Source organism: Pristis pectinata, chromosome 1, assembly GCF_009764475.1.
Source record: "Pristis pectinata isolate sPriPec2 chromosome 1, sPriPec2.1.pri, whole genome shotgun sequence".
Classification (NCBI taxonomy): Eukaryota; Metazoa; Chordata; class Chondrichthyes; order Rhinopristiformes; family Pristidae; genus Pristis; species Pristis pectinata.
In genome coordinates, this window is record NC_067405.1 from 23132661 (window position 1) to 23150385 (window position 17725).

Below are 17725 nucleotides of genomic sequence, written 5' to 3' on the forward strand. Positions count from 1 at the left end.
CATAATATTGTAACTGGGGTCTGGTTACACTTAAGTCTGAATTTCCAGTAGGCGATTAAGATACATTACATGTAAGGAAGACAAATCGGAGATCAGATGATAACTAAAAGACTAGTGATTGTGATTGACGTGCAGTTTTTTTGAACTGCCAAACCATTGATTTTAAATGGCTTTTACAGCTCGTTTAAGTTGATCTCAGGAATATACCAATTAATTGATTGGTGTCTTAAAACAAAACATCAATTTCTTACTGGTGCAGGTTGAGAGGAAGACTTTTAAAAGACATCCATTACAAAATCCAATTAAAAAAGGTAATGTCAGACTTGCCTGAGGATGTAAAATTCTTTTCAGCTATTCAGCTTTATACATAAGCAAGCTAGTTAAAAAATACTTCAGCACTCTACAATTTAAAATGTAACCACATTTCTCTTAATGTTTTTATTTTAAAACCCATAACTGCTTCATAACATGCACTTACAATGTGTGTCGCAATAGACGTTTCTCTGCTAATATGAATTTCTCTTACCATCAGCTATATTTTTTTCCATTTTAAGAACATTGCAGAAACCAGCTTTCCATAAATGGATCAATAACTTCCCATTGAACAAATCTTTCTTAATCTTTTACTTATATTTTCTTAGAACTTAAATATTGTTTTATATTAAAGGGAAGTCACAGAACTGTAATGATTGAAAATCTTGTAGGATTTCACTTCGTATTACATTCCCTGTATATAAAAATACACAAGAACCCCATTATTGCATTGACGGTGAAGTATGATAGAGTATAATTCACAGAGTAAGGAACAAAACAAGTTTCAATCTCATGTTCAACTTCCCTTATTTAAACCTGCAGTGCACTATTGAAGGCAACATTTGGGATTTTGATAATAACCAAGCAATTTGTTCAAATAATGGGAGGTAGATTTTAACAGTCACTGTATCTTAAAACATCATTAGTGATTTTTAAAGCATTACTTTGAGCATTCAGAATTATCAGTTGCTGTAAGGCGGTAGTAGCAGCTTTTCTGCTTGACCAGATTTGAGACCGTGTAGCGGTGATGATACATTTCTTGTGACATTAGGAAAATAGTCAAAGTAAATATTCAAGAATAGGTTCCCTGCAGCATTTTTACATTTTTTAAAAATACATGTTTGCAATATTAAAGGATGATAAAGCGTTGTTCCTTAATGCTTTACTGCAGAAAGCTACATTGACAGGTTTGAATTTGCACAGCATTTTAAACAAGACTGTTGTTTAAGGTGCTCTCTGAAGATCTGTGAAATAGCTTGGACATAATTGTCTGCAAGAATAAAAGTAGTAAAGATCATTATACGTCTGTTGGAGAGTGCCTGGAGCATTTTGGTAATATTTTCGCTGAACATCCATAGCAATAGACGAGCCTTTAAAAAGACAGTAGTAAAATACACATGTTTCATTCAAAGTGCCCATAAAACAGTATAAAGTGAAGCTTTTAAACCCTTTGCCATGTAAGTTTTTTTTCATTTTGTTCTGTAATTTTTACGATTGATTGATTTTAAAATAACTCTTAGTTGTAGGAATCAGCTCACAAGAATCCTTGAGAATAATAATATTATAATCTCTCTAAGGAGAGGAAAAAGTAGATAAATTGATTTTTTTTCCTTGAGCCTGACCCTTAATACAACAGCAGATTTCTTCTTGTTACTACCTATATTCACAATAATATAAAATATTACATTAAATGATCCCCTTTGGATCACTCTAAAAAGATAAGTTTAATTCCCAATCCAACCGTGGGAAATAACTAAACAGATAAAGTATTAACAACCTCAAAATGGTTTGGAGGCTGTTCCATACTCTCTTCTAACATGTATAAAGAGATCTTATTTATTTTCATACTAGATGTTTGTTGTCAAGACTGGGTAGTAAGGTTTGTAAAGAGATAAAAATAGAAGTAAGATTTCAAGAGTTGATTGGATTCTGTGTGGACGTGTGAGTGAACATTTCTGAAGAAAGCCCATGAATGCTGTCATTAACACATTAAACAAGAATGCAGCAAAGGCAGGGTTTATAAATAGTGATCTAATAAAAGACAACGAAGACACGTCGCCTTGTTCCATCAAATTTTAAAGAAGTCTTGACACAGCTGTGCCAATGGTAACAGCATAAAATCAGCGTTTTGAACAAATTTTACAATGGACCATCTGATTTTTTCGGTTTCAACAAATGATTGAACTGCACTTAACATTCAAGCCATGAAGTCCATACAATTTAAACAGTCCACATTACTTTTTCAAGAAACATACTTCATGATTTGGATTGTAGTTAGGCTTCAGATTGCTTCTTTTAAAAAATTCAATAAAGCAATACAAAAGCTAATACTAAATAAATTTGTTTTCTTCTGCTGTAAATGTGCAATGGTGTCTGCATGTGCCGTTACCATCAGAAGTGTTGCTACCAAAATTAATGGGATTTCTTACTGAAATTAGAATTTCAATCTTGGGTCCTAACACACGGTCACATCACAACTGTTAAATGTATTTTACAGTGGGACTAATGATGTGTATGCAACTGGAACAAAAATGTTAGTGTAGAATTGATCTGCACTGTACAAAATGAAGAAGATTGTCATTCAGAGAATTTGAAGAATGAGGGAGTCAAAAGTTTACTTAATATATAAAATTAACTTTTTAAATAAATTATTACAGATATGCATTGATCAAATGATGATGTGATGAGAATGATATTTTAGCATGTGATCTGAATATGATATAAATGCCATTTAATAACTCCTCAGCAAGCTACATTGCAGTTACTTTATGCATCATATCTAATGGAGAGAATTTTGTACAAGCTGTAAACCATTTTTAAAACATATGCCGGATGCATTCGACTGTAATCAATAAAGCACAATTAATATGCACAACACTGACTAAATACTGTTAAACCACACAAGACAAGTTATAAACAGGGTCACTTCAGTTTAATTGAATGTATAATATCCTTTGAGAGTGACTTCCTTGATGAGAAAAGTGCTGTTATAGTTCCAACTGCTTTGACTCTAATTTATTGATTTTATAATTTGCACACCACATAAATAGTTTAATATTAATGGACAGCAGGCTAAAAGAAAGCTTTATTAATTTACCTTCTTCATTACAAAAATATGGAGAATTGGAAAACATATCCGTAAATACTCCAAAAGAAGGTAAAACCACTTCCTGTGAAGCCATGAGATTCAAATAATAAACAGGGTAATTTCAAGCTTATTAATAACGTCACATGCAGTTTTTACTGTCAGGCAACTTTTCTCTTGCTTTGAATGTAAACTGGGCTAAGTGGAAAATAACAAAAAAGTAGTATTTTTATCCATGCTTATCCATATCGTAAATGACCTTGACACCAGAATATCAGACCAGCATTGTTGAAAGTGATTGTTAAAATGTTCCTTAATAATATTAATTCAATATTTATTACACAATTGTGTATGCATAGTACACACCTAATGGAAATTTGATTTTAAATGGTCATTTTTTAAAAAGTGGAATGGCACTGATTTAAAAATGCTTCATTGGATGATTAATAATGCACCTTTCTAAACTATCATTTGTCCTTGAAGCATATGAGATGAGCAATGCAATCTTTTCAGGTTATTTCTCTGCAGTAAAATTTTGAAATGCTTGATAGGTCAGGCAGCATCCAAAAACATCCTCAAAATGCTGGTACATCTTAAGTTCTGAGCAAGGATTTAATCTGAACCATGAACACTTTTTCTTTAAAATACTATTTGATTTGTATAGTTCCAGCACTTGCAGATTTCATTTTGTATATTATTTTTATGGCTGTTTTTGTTCTCCTCAGAAACATTTCACATTTCATACTACCAAATACATGATGTGAAGTATTCATCAGTTTCTACATCAGAATCTATTTTACTCTATCTTACTGGTCCTACTATTCTAGAGTAAGAAGGTCTATTAAATGAATACTAAGTAGGTGAGATTGAGGTTGTAGTTATGGCTCATTTTTGCTCAACTATACCAGCAACATGCAAACTCTTTTTGGTAGCCAGCATAATTGACACCAGAACAGATCTGTTATCCTACAATTAACTGCAGAACCATTCTTATAAATAATTTCAAACCAAAAATTATTTCCAAAATTATGTTGCTTCTAATGGATAAACATTCCAATTCAGCATTCCACTTTAAAAGAGGTGATTTTTTTTAATATAAAAAGAAATTTCATATTATTATCAGAGATTTTGCTCTTCTCTAAATCCCTTCTATAGGTTGATAACAATAATCAGTTTTAGGTGTTAAATAGGCAATGCCGAACTTGACATGTTTTTGGTAGGTTCAGTGAATGTGAACAGTATTTATATAGAACATGTACATATTTATGTTGTACAGCTACTTCTGAAAACCAGTGAACCTCAAAAGGTTCTTTCCTGAAGGCAGTTGTGCATAAATGACTTGGGAAAAGCAAATAAGCTGAGCACCTTCTGATGTCAGGACCGATTTCAGATTAGCTAAAACTGAGAACCCAAAATGTCAATGCTTATGCTGTAACACATGGTTAATCGATGACCCACATTAACGATTTAGAATAATCCCAGAAATGTCATAATAGAAGGTTAATAAGTCAAATTCTAAAATGGACGGTGGAATACCCACTATATTTTTTTTGAGAAAAAAAGTTTTAGCGTGACAAACAGAAAGTTTAAGGTCAATTGGTAGAAAATCTAATTCATGATCTTCAGTGCTATTCATAAACAAAAATAATAAAAATAAACAACTGCATTTATACAGCATTTTCAGAACCATGTTAGGACACTCTTAAGCACGTTACAGCTAATTAACTACTTTTGAAGTGCAGTCACCATTGTGATATAGTAAGTCTCAAGTTTGTTTCCAACAAACATAGAACATAAATGTTGCTTAGCTTGTAATATAAAATACAATAAAGGCAGGCATTTTATATCCAATGCTAGTTTATCCCTACTCCATTTCCAGCTATTTTACATTTTGTTAATAGATTTAGGGTGTGGTCTGTCTCTGGCAATGACTGAAAGAGTTTTAATAGGCTGATAATGCCAGTACGCACAGAAGCAAACTTAATGAAAACTATCTGCATCAATTTAGCATAATATGAGACCCACATATCTCAAGATCCACTGTTATCTGACCTTCTTACAATTTTATGGCATATTATAATTTTGCCATTAGTCGGTAGAGAACCAAATTTTCAGAGTTAATTTGAAGAATCAATTGTCATATCTTCCGTCCAAATAGAACAAAAAAGTCAGTTACCGTCAGAAGTGAATGCAAGTAAAAGCATTCTGGAACTGGTCATCTTTTGAACAATTCTAAAATAACTTTAGATTGATGCAGTGCACACACCAAGTCAGGCATAATTTGAAATAACTACAAGAAGACGTAAAAGGCACGGTAGAAACTCGTTTTGGATTCATCTATAATCGTGCAACACTTGCCAGCTCATGCTGAACCCTACAGTCACGGTGCTCAACAGATGGAATCAGGACAATTGTCTTTCTGCTCTGCACAATTTATGTTTTTCCCCAAACTTTTTGTTTTGTAACACATCACTGGTAGATACAGCTTTTGCACGCTTTTGACTGTCAGGGAGTGAGGTGGGGAAATGCATTTGAAACGGGTGCATTGAAATCTTGACCGTATGGGCAAAACAAGCACTGGACTGAGGGGCACGCGTTGCAAAAAAAAAACTAAGAAACATTATTAACAGGGGAACGTGCACGGGTTTTCTCTCTGGTTAAGCACTTTGCATCTTAGAAGGGTGTATTCCGCTTTAAGGCTGGTGCAGAAGTGCGGGACGGGCAAGAGAAGGCGGGCGGAAAGGGGAGCTCGGGCGAGAACGCGGTGGCTCGGCGGCGGCTGCCATGGTGACCGAGCTGCCGGAAGGAGGTAGCGTGGAGACGGCGTGAGTGATTGACAGGTGGGCTGTCAGCTCGGGGCTGGGGCGCTGATCACTCGTGGTTGCAGGGGGCAGGGGTGGTGGAGCATTTGTAAGGGGCACCTTGCCATTCGACTTTGCCAACTGAGTTTGCGCTCGGGGTTGGGGAGCGCAGTTGGCAGTGCATGTGGTAGGCCCAGAGGACAGCCTCGGGATCGCTTGGAGGATGCATCCGAGGCTGCATGCGTGCGACCCGGGATGGAAGAATTTGCTCTGTTTGAATATTTGCAGAACAACTACAGGGCCTTTTAAAAACAAACGAACATGTCCTTGGTGCAGCATTGACGGATAGAGGCTTATTTGGAGGGAATTGCTTTGAAAAATGTTGCAGGCTTATTTAAATAGAGCGGTGCAGTTGTGAAGTCTACGACCCAAAGTAAGCCTTCCCTACTAACAGTCACGGTCCATAATGCAGTTAAAGTTCCTGTAAAATGCATATTTAGAGATAATTGGTTTCTGATATATTGCACACTAACTGAAATTTAAATCTGAATCAGCACAAATAATAATGTTGCTGGATGATCCAAACAAAATTCACCAGTACTGCTGGCTAGTGAATGTTGGCAAAGAAAATGCCTAAAACCTTTTCAAGAAGGGATGAATTCTTATGGGAAATTGTAATCTGGCCTGCCATCCTTACAAAATATGCTAGAAAAGTTTTAAAAATGCATATTCTGGAAATCTGAAATAAAAAAAAACAAAAGGCTGCAAGCACTCAGCAGGTCAGACAGCATCTATGGAGGACTAAATGGAGTTAATGTTTCAGGTCAGAGACCTTTCATCAGAACTGATAAAGGGTCGCCAATCTGAAATGTTAATTCAGTTTCTCTTTCCTGATAGAGGTTTATTTGGAGGGAATTGCTTTGTAAAGATTTGCAGGCTTATCTAAATCGAACACTCCAGCTGTGAAATCTATGACTAGTGTTTTTATTTTTGCAAAAGTCATTCATTTCTTGGCATTTTTAAAAATATATCTTGCATTCAATAGTACTATAGATGAGAGTTAAGAACATGAATTTTGACCTGGTTTATATTATGTAATTTGCATATTAGCAGTTTCAGCAATGGTCAGGTATTTTTAGTATGATTTAAAAATATTTTTAGAATCCTTTGAGGGACAAACTAATTCCAAGAGGGAAACGAGGACTTTTTTTGACTGAGGTGGGGGAATGTCATGACAAATAGCCTCCAGGTGTTAAGAGTCATTGTGTCACAAGTACACCAGACCACTGGAGAAATACCATACTACTTTTTCTCTATTTTACGAGTAATATATCTTTTTTAAATGCTGCAACCTGTTACTGTTGCCAAAGGATATACTGATATTTTGTGTAGTTCCTGTAAGGAAGTGACCTCTGGGCGACTGATAGTTTCAAAAATGAAAAGTACAGTACTAGAAGTCCTTTGCTGAACTGTAAGCATTGTGCATGATATTTCAATTGCAACAACTTTCTTGGAACAAAGTGTTTTCAACACTTTTTCTTCTTTATTTACATTTCATATTTTTTGCTTCTGTGTATTGGCATTAGTTTGTTCTTTTAAAAGGAACCAGTGTTAGGGGTAGCTTTTTTTTACATATCCTGATCAGGTTTTTCTGTCTTGTCAAATTGCATGATTAGAGTCCATAGGTTTGTTTATTATGTCAATGATATTTGTTGTATTTTCATTGGATAGAAAGTGCTTTGGAAAATCCCAAGATCATGAAGGAAAAACTTGTATTAATATATCATTTTTCATGATCTTGGGGAATGTTCTGATTTTTTTTATTAGAATCCCTTCCTAAATTAAACAAAATTAAATTGTTTTCAGCAAATGTGAAGGATATGCTGAGCCTTATGACTGACTAATCATCTGTTTCTTTTAACCCCAGTATAACACTGGGCATTGTTTGGCAGTAGGAACCTTTTGACCTCTAAAATTTCCAGCTTAGGCTCATATACATGTTTATCATTCTTTACTATTAGGTTACAAAATTTATAATTGCAGTGAATGGCCAGTATTTGTCTGAATTGCATGGTAGTGAAGTTAGAGTTGGTGCTATTGTTTGAACTAATACTAAGAAATCCATATGGGAGATTCATGCTTTATTATAGTATATAAAGATGCATATAATGACATAGAACAGGCAATAAAATAAAAGCAAAGCCTATTAAGGAATTATAGAGCAAATATGAGTACCTATTTGCCTCAACTTTTCTTGTTTTATGTTTGCTTTATAACTTTAGCCAAGTATTTAATTATTTTAAAGCTCATTGTTAAAATTATCACTTAGGTTGAGGGAGCATACAGGATCTTATAGCTGGAGAGGAACAATATAAATTCTAAGGTGTTTATGTTGATCCTGTATAAAACATTGATTCCATCATATTTAGAAAGTGCATTGATTTCCAGTCATTGCACAAATGGAAAATGTGAAAAAAGTGCAGAAGAGAAGTAGTCGAATAGTCCCGGGCCTTGGAATTTATTAACGCCTACAGAGTCATGTGAGTTGGCCCTCGCTTGGCTTCCCAATTACCACCTAGGTTCTGACCAGCCCCATGCAAGTTCAGTGGTGCCTGAAGTCCGAAGGGTGAATCACTTTTACACAAGGAAATGCCATTCCTTTGCAAGTGGTGCTGGTGCAGACTACACCAGGCGAAAACGTTTTAACTTTAGGATCAGGTCCGGAGGCAGGTCCAGATGTTTTGGGGGAAGAGAGGTTGGGAAGGGAAGGGAGAGTCATGAATCAGAAGGATCATTTGGGACATGCATCAGACACTGATGAGGGGAGAGTTGGGGCTGACAAACCATGGAGCTTGGGGATGGTTTTGTCAAAGACCTGTGAGAAGATTGGGTCTGGTGATTGGTAGATGTGCCTGGTTCATGGGGGAGTTTGGGAGTTGGCAACTTAGTGTGAGCAAGAGGACAGCAGGTACATAAACATAAAAGGGATCAAGATAAGTTAGTTTGCAGTTCAGCTAAACCAGATCCCAGTGCTATATTAAGATTTGCTCAAAGAGGCTTCCTTTATATTGCACAGCTGCGATGCAAGCAGCACTATTGAAACCGGGTTGGGCTAAAAGTGTCCATTCTGATGTGGTTTGGATCAACATGCTTTGATACTGTTTTTCCAGGCAATGAGTGTTGCACTGGCAATGATATTATACACGAGTCTGTCACCAAAAGCAGCTGAGTTGCTTAAACATGGTTCAGATCAGGAAGTATCCAGCTGAAATTCCACAGTTGGAAAAGGGAACACTACAGAAACAAATTTCGAGGCAGAAGCACTTTAGTTAAGAACTTCCAGTGTGTAGGATAGAAATTTGGAGACTCCTGGCATTGGCAGTAGGAAGAGAGGCTGCACAGATGGTGAGAGACTGAGAACTGTTGGATGCAGGACATAATAGAAAAATTGTCACATTTATACAGCACATTTCATAATCTGTGGACTTCCCAAAGCTCTTTACAGCCATGTGTGTTTCAGGAGTGTATTCATGGTTATAATGAAGTAAATGCATCAACCAATAAGCACACAGCAAGCTCTCAGAAAATGTGTGGTAATAATGCCCAGATAATCAGTTTTACTTGTGATGATTGCTAAATATTAGCCAGGACTGTAGAGAAAACTCCATTTCTTCTTTGAAGTAGTACTACTGGATTCTCTGCATCTACCTGAGAGGGCAGATTGGGTCTCTGTTTAACATTTCGTTCAAAACATGAAGTCTCTGCCAGTATTTTATCAGCACTACAATGAAGTGTTGGTCTAGAATAGGTGCTCAGCCATCTGGAGTGGGACTTGAACCCATTCACTGGAGGTGAGTGTGCTATTGCACAGCCATGAACATCAAAAGCTGAATGAGGATTAGTGTTAGAATAGCTCAAGGAAAGATTTGAAGAAGTAGTTTTGAATTTCACTGGGACTAATTTTAAATTAACTTGCCAGGCAGGAATTGGCAGGATCTGATTGGTTGCCAAAGTTGATTTTACTCTCTATTGAACTCAACAAAATGTTAATTCAACAAGGGTGTAAATTTGGCTGCAGTTTTGATCCCATCAGTTGCTCACTGTCTGGGTCAGGCTAATATTATAACAATTGTGTAGTAGGGAAGGGGGGAGGCGGAGGCAGTGAATGAGTAAGTGAAGACAGATTTAGCAAGTGCGTGAGACAAGGTTTGGGCATCAGAGTATTGAGCAGGTGGAGAAAGGGCAGGGGAGGGGCTGTGAGGGAGAACCTTGCAGAAGTCATGCATACACAAGAAGTATAATGATGGTGCCAGTGATAGGTTGAGGTGGAAGAGCAGTAGCAGCCAACACTGTGTAGGAGGAAGAAAGCTTTCCTGATGATGGATAGGATTTGAAGTTAAAATGTTACCTCTAGGCTGAACAGCTCACTAAGGTTTCATATAATCTTGGCCAGCCTGCGTGGGCAGCCGAGAATGGGAATGGAGTCACAGGTCAGGGAGCAGAAGTGATGGTGTTTATCAATGCAGGAAAATATGAGCTGTGCTGAAATTTATGCTGCAACAAAGATCATATTTTATGTTTTGCATATGGCTCGTTGTCTCAAATTCATCGAAGACATCTTTATAATTAGAGCATTTGTCTCTGAATGCTCAGGCGCTGTAGCATTTATATCTTTTACTAATATTTAAATGTTACTGAGCCTCTCCCTATACTCATTACAATATTTTTAGGAACAAAGCTTTTATATGCTCTAATGAGTTATATGCTTTAATAAATGTCCCATAGTTTATTGCAAAAATGTAACCTTTAAAACCATAGGAGAACAGGTCTGGTGGTGCTCCTATGGCTAATAGTCTTATAATCATGAGGGTGGGGTACATTTCACATCCAATTAATAATATTAAAAAACAGCATTGAATGTTTGAAAGTAAGAAGGTAAGTTCAAACAGAATACAGATTGTGTGCCATCCAAGAAACATTTTTTTTTGCAAATCTGAATAAATTGGTGCCATTAAGAAAGGTTATACAAGAGCTCATTTCTCTTTCTTTGGGGTGTGCATTTCCTCTGAACATTTTTGTTTGAAGAGCCAACATAATTAAAATTTCAATATTCTTGTCAGACTTCGATGTGATGCCCCACCTCTGCAGTTGAATAGCCTGGCTGGCTGCTTCCTGCTTGGAAGGAGAGCCACTTGAGAGAACTGTTGAGTCTTGGAGCTGACACCTCTGCTACATGAAAAGCCATTGCCTTGTAGAAAGGAAGAAAACAGTTAAAAGTTATTTGGAAACAGTTTTACTTTTGAAGTGTAGGGACATAAGAAATAGATGCAGGGGTAGATCATATGGGCCACCACTCAAGGAGATCCTGTCTGACCAGACCACTGGATTCAATTCCACTTTTCTCCTCATTATTCTTGATTCCCATACAGTGTAAAAATCTGTTTTAGTTTCCAACATACATAAAGGGGTCAATGGTTCTGCTCACCACTTCCCAATAGTACGTGCTGCTCTGCCACCTTCTCAACTGTCCTGTTCTCTTGGCCAGCATTGGGTCCAGATGAAATGATGGCTTCAATGTGCTCTGCTTGGCATACACCATAGCACAAACACTTGAAGCAACTGTTTACCTGGGGATTGTTGCTGTTGAAAGAAGCCAAGAAGAGCACCAAATACCTGGCTTTACGACATCTCTGCCTGCCTCAGTTTCTGAGGAGGCTGAGTAAATGGGGCTGGTGTTTATGAAGCCCTGGATCCAATTCCACTCACCAACTTTTTACTCAGTTTCAACTCGCTTCCTCAGGCCTTCCTTTGTTTGGGGAAATGGTCGTGAATCTTTGCGGCAATTGAGGGTGATTGGCAGAAGTTGTGTGTGAGAGAGAACTCTCTGAGAAATGGATGTCTAGTGAGAGAAAAACAGCTAGCAGAAGTTGGAAATGATTTAAACCTTTGTGAACTCAGCCACAATTGAATTTTAAATGCTTCCCAGCTATTTTGTGTTGTTTGTGACCCAGGTACACTGATGCACAGTTGAAGCAGAAACAGGGAGCATTATACCGTTACTTTATAAAGCAGTGTTGCACCAGACAGTTCTTCCCTGAGCATAGCCTGGAAATGCAGGCTGTGCTATAGCTTCTGGACTTCATCCAAAGTTCCACGCAGCCTCACTGGCATTTAGGGCCAGATTAGGCCAATCTCAAAGTAGCATGGCTGCCCAATGCCTCAGTTCTCCAGAAAACACTGTCTTTACCTCTCGCTGTCTTGGTGAAGCAGCCAGCATAATCAAAGACCCCACCCACCCAGGTCATTCTCTCTTCTCTCCTCTTCCATCGGGTAGAAGATACAGGAGGCTGAAGGCACATACCACCAAACTTAAGGACAGCTTCTACCCCATTGTGGTAAGACTATTGAACGGTTCCCTTATATGACCTCATGATCTACCCTGTTGTGGCCTTGCACCTTATTGCACTGCACTTTCTCTGTAGCTGTGACACTTTACTCTGTACTGTTATTGTTTTTACCTGTACTACATAAATGCACTTTGTACTAACCCAATGTAACTGCACTGTGTAATGAATTGACCTGTATGATCGGTATGCAAGACAAGTTTTTCACTGTACCTCGGTACAAGTGACAATAATAAACCAATACCTTACCGGGAGAGGAACTTCCTCCTCATTCCTATTCTTATCTTGAGTCTCTGCCCCCTGGTTCTAGACTTGCTCACTAGAAGTAGCACATGTTGAGATCTTTCCTGTCAAGTCTCCTTGGAATTTTAGATGTTTCAGTTCTTCAAAAGTCCAGTGAGTATCGGCCCAGTCTGTTTAATCTTTCCTCTTAGGACAACCCCATCAACTAAAGAATTAGACAGGTGAACAATGTCTCCACTACAGGTAAGTCCTTCCTTAAATAAAAACACTAAATTGTTGCAAAACAAAATCTATTAGAGGAACCCAGTGGGTCAGGCAACATCTCTGCAGGCAAAGAGAGAGTCAACTTTTTGGGTCAAGACCCTGCATCAGTGCATCAGGACTGAGAGGAGATAGCAGTATATAGAAGTGAGAGGGAGGGGTGAGCAGGGGGTGGAAGGTGATAGGTGAGAGCAATAGGAATCACAGAGGTGAAGCTGTGAGAGAGGGAATCAGGATTCCCATTGAAGAGAGGAGGAAAACCTCTTCAAAGTACTTTGAAGAGACTTTGCAATGGAGTTGTGAAATGGAGACATGAGACTGCAGATACTGGAATCTGAAGCAAAAAAACAAACTGCTGGAGGAACTCAGCAGGTCAAGCAGCATCTGTGGAACAAATTGTACGCGGTACTCAAGGTACAGCCTTGCTAAAGTTCCGTACAATTGCAGCAAGACTTCAAAACTCTTGTATTTCAACCCTCCAGTAATTGCTAACTTTCCATTTGTCCTTTTAATTCTGCCCTAGCCTAGGAGAAACACCATCCCTGCATCTATCCTGTCAAGTCCTGAAAGAAATTAGTACATTTCAGTGAGACCATTAGTTATTTTTCTAATCTAAACATAACATTTGACTTCATAATGGCTTGCTCTACCTGCCTGTTAACTTTTAAGTGTTTCATGTTCAAGGACACCCAGGTCACTCTGAACACCAAAATTTGATAGTTTCACACCACTTAAATAATATTTTGCTATTCTATTCTCCTAACCAGGATGGTTGGCCTCACATTCCCCATCCTCTTCCATCTTTTTGCCCTCTCATTCAATCTCCTTCTTGCAGATTCTACGTATGCTCCTCATAACTTACTTTCCTACCTGCTTTTATGTTGTCAAAAAAAAACTTGGATAAATTACACTGGATCTCTTCATCCAAATCATTAATACATATTCCAAATAGATGAGGCTTCATTGCTAATTCTTGAGGCACCCCACAAGTTACAGCTCACTAACTTGAAAATGGACCATGCATCCTGACATTTATTTTCTGTTTGTTAAACAATCCTCTCTCCGTGCTAATATATTACCCTCAATCCCATGTGTCTTTGTTAGTAATTTCTGAAGAGATCAAGTTATTTTTTAATGTAATTATCAGAAGACTGGTTTGATTTTTCTTCATCTATATGGTTGTATGAATAGTTGTAGAACTGCAATTGGAATACAAAAGCCTTTTTACAAGAAGCGCATTAGCATTACATCCCATGATTTCACTTCATTTGGGGTTTGGTATTTGCCTGTCACAGGGTGTTGTCACCAATTTCTGGCATTCAAATAGAGAATGACTGTGTTGAAGCATTTCGTTTTCTGGCTGAATTGGGATTGTGAAACAGTTAACATTTGGATTCAGAAACATGTACTATTAACTTTTTTTTTGCATTAAGCTCTTTTTGCACAGTGTTCTTCTCTCTTCACTATCTTGTCTCATTTATATTTTGTGTGTTGTCTGTACCTACGTGCCTGTGATACTGCTGCAAACAAGTTTTTCATTGTATCTGTACCTCACCGTACCTGTGCACGTGACAATAAACTCATCTTGACTTTAAAGTTTTAAAATTTGTGAATACTAAAGAACCAAACCAACAAAGTATTTCACCTTTACATATTATAAGTTTCTGGCACTGCTAATTCATTCCTTGTTTTCATTGCAATTGAACCTGATGTGCACTCATTACAGATGCAATTTGAGTTTGTATTTCTGATTTTTTTTCCCCCAGTTATTCATGATAAAACTAAATGAATAATTTAGCAGAGTTCATGAATAAAATCTTTACAGTATCCACAGGAAGCTTCCTTGATAGTCTAGCAGATATATTTGTAGATTGATTTCCCCTTGACAGTAAGTAAGAAAGTTGGGAATTATGGGGGAAACTCTAAACTGGCTGAAGTCATACCTAGTTCAAAGAAAGGTTATTGTTGTTGAAGGTCCCAGTACATTATGGGAGCAATTCCTGATGGCATTGTCTCAGCCCAAGCAGCCTCATCAATGATCAGCTCTCCATCAAAAGGTTAGAAGTGGGAATGTTTGCTGAACAGCTTCTAGTTCAATTTGCATATATAATAAACTGTGCAGATGACCTGCACAACCTTAGGTGTGGGCTGACAAATAACAAGTTACATTCATTCCACATAATTGCTAGTCAATGACCACCTCCAACAAGAGAGACTGACCATGTTGCTTTGTCATTTTCATCAGCAAATACCCCATCATTAACATCCTGTGGAGACCATTGACCAGAAACTTAACATAAAAGAGCAGGTCAGAGGCTAGATGTCCTGCAGCAAGTTTGCCAACTTCTGACCCCAAAATGTCTCCACCATTGCCATGATACACATCAGGACTGTGATGGAATACTCTCCACTTGTTTAGAGAATGCAGTTCCAACAACACTTAAGAAGCCCATCACTGATTTGGACAGAGCTCCGGTTTCCTCCCATGCTCCAAACACATGCAGGTTGGTAGGCTGCTGTGAATTGCTCTGAGTGTGTGTGTGGGTTGTCAATCTGGGAGGAGTTGGTGGAAATGTGAAGGGAATAAAAAATGGGATTAATGTAGGATTAGTGTTAAACCGGTGGTTAATGGTCAGTGCAGACTCTAATGGGCTGAAAGGCCTGGTTCTGTGCTGTCTCTCTCTATAAAACCAAGGACAAGAGCGTCAGCTCCTTGGACCATAGAGATACATTGCCATTTCTTCATTCTTGCTAGATACAACCCTGGACTTCTCAAATGGCACCATTGTAGTATTTTAACCATAAGGCTTGCAGCAGTTCAAAAGAGCAGATCAATACCATATTTTCAAGGGTAGCTAAAGATGGGCAATATACGCTGACTCTACCAGCATTGTGTACAAATCTTGAAGCCAAAACCAATGTTCAACGGGAAACGTTTTAAGAACCGGAAGTCCAAATGTCCTGGCCATATTGCTTCACTTTGCACTATCAAAATCTAATTAGGCATATTCATCTCATTGTTACTCATGGAATGGTGAGCTTAATGACAGCATTTGCCTACAATAATCAAATTACAACCACAGCACTTCAAAACTACTTTCCATATTAGCTGGAAGAGGAGTCTTTGAGAGGTTAATTACGGGAGTATATGAATAGATATTTACCACTTATATGATGAAACTTAGTTTCATTCCTGCTCAGTTCTAAATTAACAGATAACTTGAGAGAGGCAGAAGGGACCTGACTTTGTGAGTCCTTCAGGGAGGGAGAGGGGGAAATCAGTCACTTTTGTTCATTGTTTCTTTATTCAATGCATTTGTGTGCAATTGGCCTTGGAGTAACCCCTACGTGATCAATCCACACGAATGTTTAAAGTATGAAATTGCACCTGATGAAGAATAGAAGGGTGATGTACCTAAGCAGAATGTTTTTATTTTCTTTGGGATCAAGGATGACTTGCTTCTGAGGTGACTGATGAGGCCATTGGAGGCTGTTGAGGTAGGAGGTATTGAATGGGTTGGTAGCTTACAAGGTGATATGCTACTTCTGCCATTTTAAGCAGGACTTTTATGTACCTCTGATGCATGGTGTTGAGGTTCTTAATGCCATCCTGAATGCTCCTTCTCTATTTTGAGCAGTAATAGGCCAGGGATTCTCAGGAGTCGGTGGGATTTTGTATTTTTTTTCATGGTGGCTTTGTGCGCATCTGGGAAGTTAGCTCATAGAACCAACTAAGTGTACTTAGGACCTTCATGCTGGGAATGTTGACCTTGGAGAGAATGCTGATGTTGGTTTTGCATATCTCTCCAGTAAACTTGGAGAATTTTGCAGAAACGTGTTGGTAGTGTCTCTCCGGTCCTATCAGGTGCCTGTTGTAGGTGGTCCAGGTATCAGAAGCATATTGGAAGGCAGGAATCATGACTGCCTGTAGACCATGAGTTTTATGTCAACTGAGGTCTTGATTTTTAAACCCTCTTCCTCAATTGACCAAACGCTGTGCTGGTGCATTGAAATTGATGCAGAATTTCATCATTGATGTCTGGATTCGTCCAAGGATATTGAAAGGCCTGGATAGGGTGGACATGGAGAGGATGTTTCCAGTAGTGGTAGAGTCTAGAACCAGAGGGCACAGCCTCAGAATAGAAGGACAAACCTTTATAACAGAGGTAAGGAGGAATTTCTTTAGCCAGAGGGTGGTGAATCTGTAAAATTCATTGCCACAGACGGCTGTGGAGGCCAAGTCATTGGGTATATTTAAAGCAGAGGTTGATAGTTTCTTGATTAGTAAGGGTGTCAAAGGTTACAGGGAGAAGGCAGGAGAATGGGGTTGAGAGGGAAAAATAAATGGCATGGCAGACTCAATGGGCCGAATGGCCTAATTCTGCTCCTATGTCCTATGATCCTATGATAAGAGATATGGGCAATGTTTTCCAGGACATTAACATGAATGTTTATTGTCAGAGTAAACAGTGGACACCGGTTGGTAGGAAACTTTGTTTTATAAAAGTTGAGTATAAAGCGTTTCAGTGAATGAACCTCTGATGGCTTGGAACTTGGCCTCTGAGTGCGTGTATAGGCAAGCATTGTCTGCAGCTCAACTACTGAGAATGGGACGTCATTACTGCAAGTTGATAGTTTCCTATATGTTTTGAAGATCAACTCCATTTCCTTTTGACATTTAACAACTTCAGATTTAGTGGAAAAACATTGGCTGGGAAGGATAATGAAAAGGAAAGTCAAGAGTAAAATATTGTTGTCATCTTGTGCCTTTTTTATCATTAAACTGAACAAGATATTTGCGCTGAGCTAATGAAGCTTTGCATTTTCTTTCTGTACAGCACTGATGTAATTAAGTTTGGTTTTGTTTTACACTTGCAGCTTGTTTAATTTTCCATTTT

General features: G+C 38.1%; 1 protein-coding gene across 2 annotated transcripts in view; it reads left to right on the forward strand.

The window, feature by feature from the left end:
* The first annotated feature begins 5837 nt into the window (after positions 1 to 5837).
* The window catches only part of gtdc1 (glycosyltransferase-like domain containing 1), a 263179-nt gene continuing 251291 nt past the window's right edge, over positions 5838 to 17725 (forward strand). The window contains exon 1 of one of the 2 annotated variants that reach the window (XM_052017227.1): positions 5838 to 5958. The gene's annotated coding sequence lies outside the window, so the exon portion shown is untranslated. Of the gene's footprint in view, positions 5959 to 6230; positions 6353 to 17725 lie in introns of those variants that run through there. The other variant, XM_052017221.1, reaches the window with a different exon arrangement.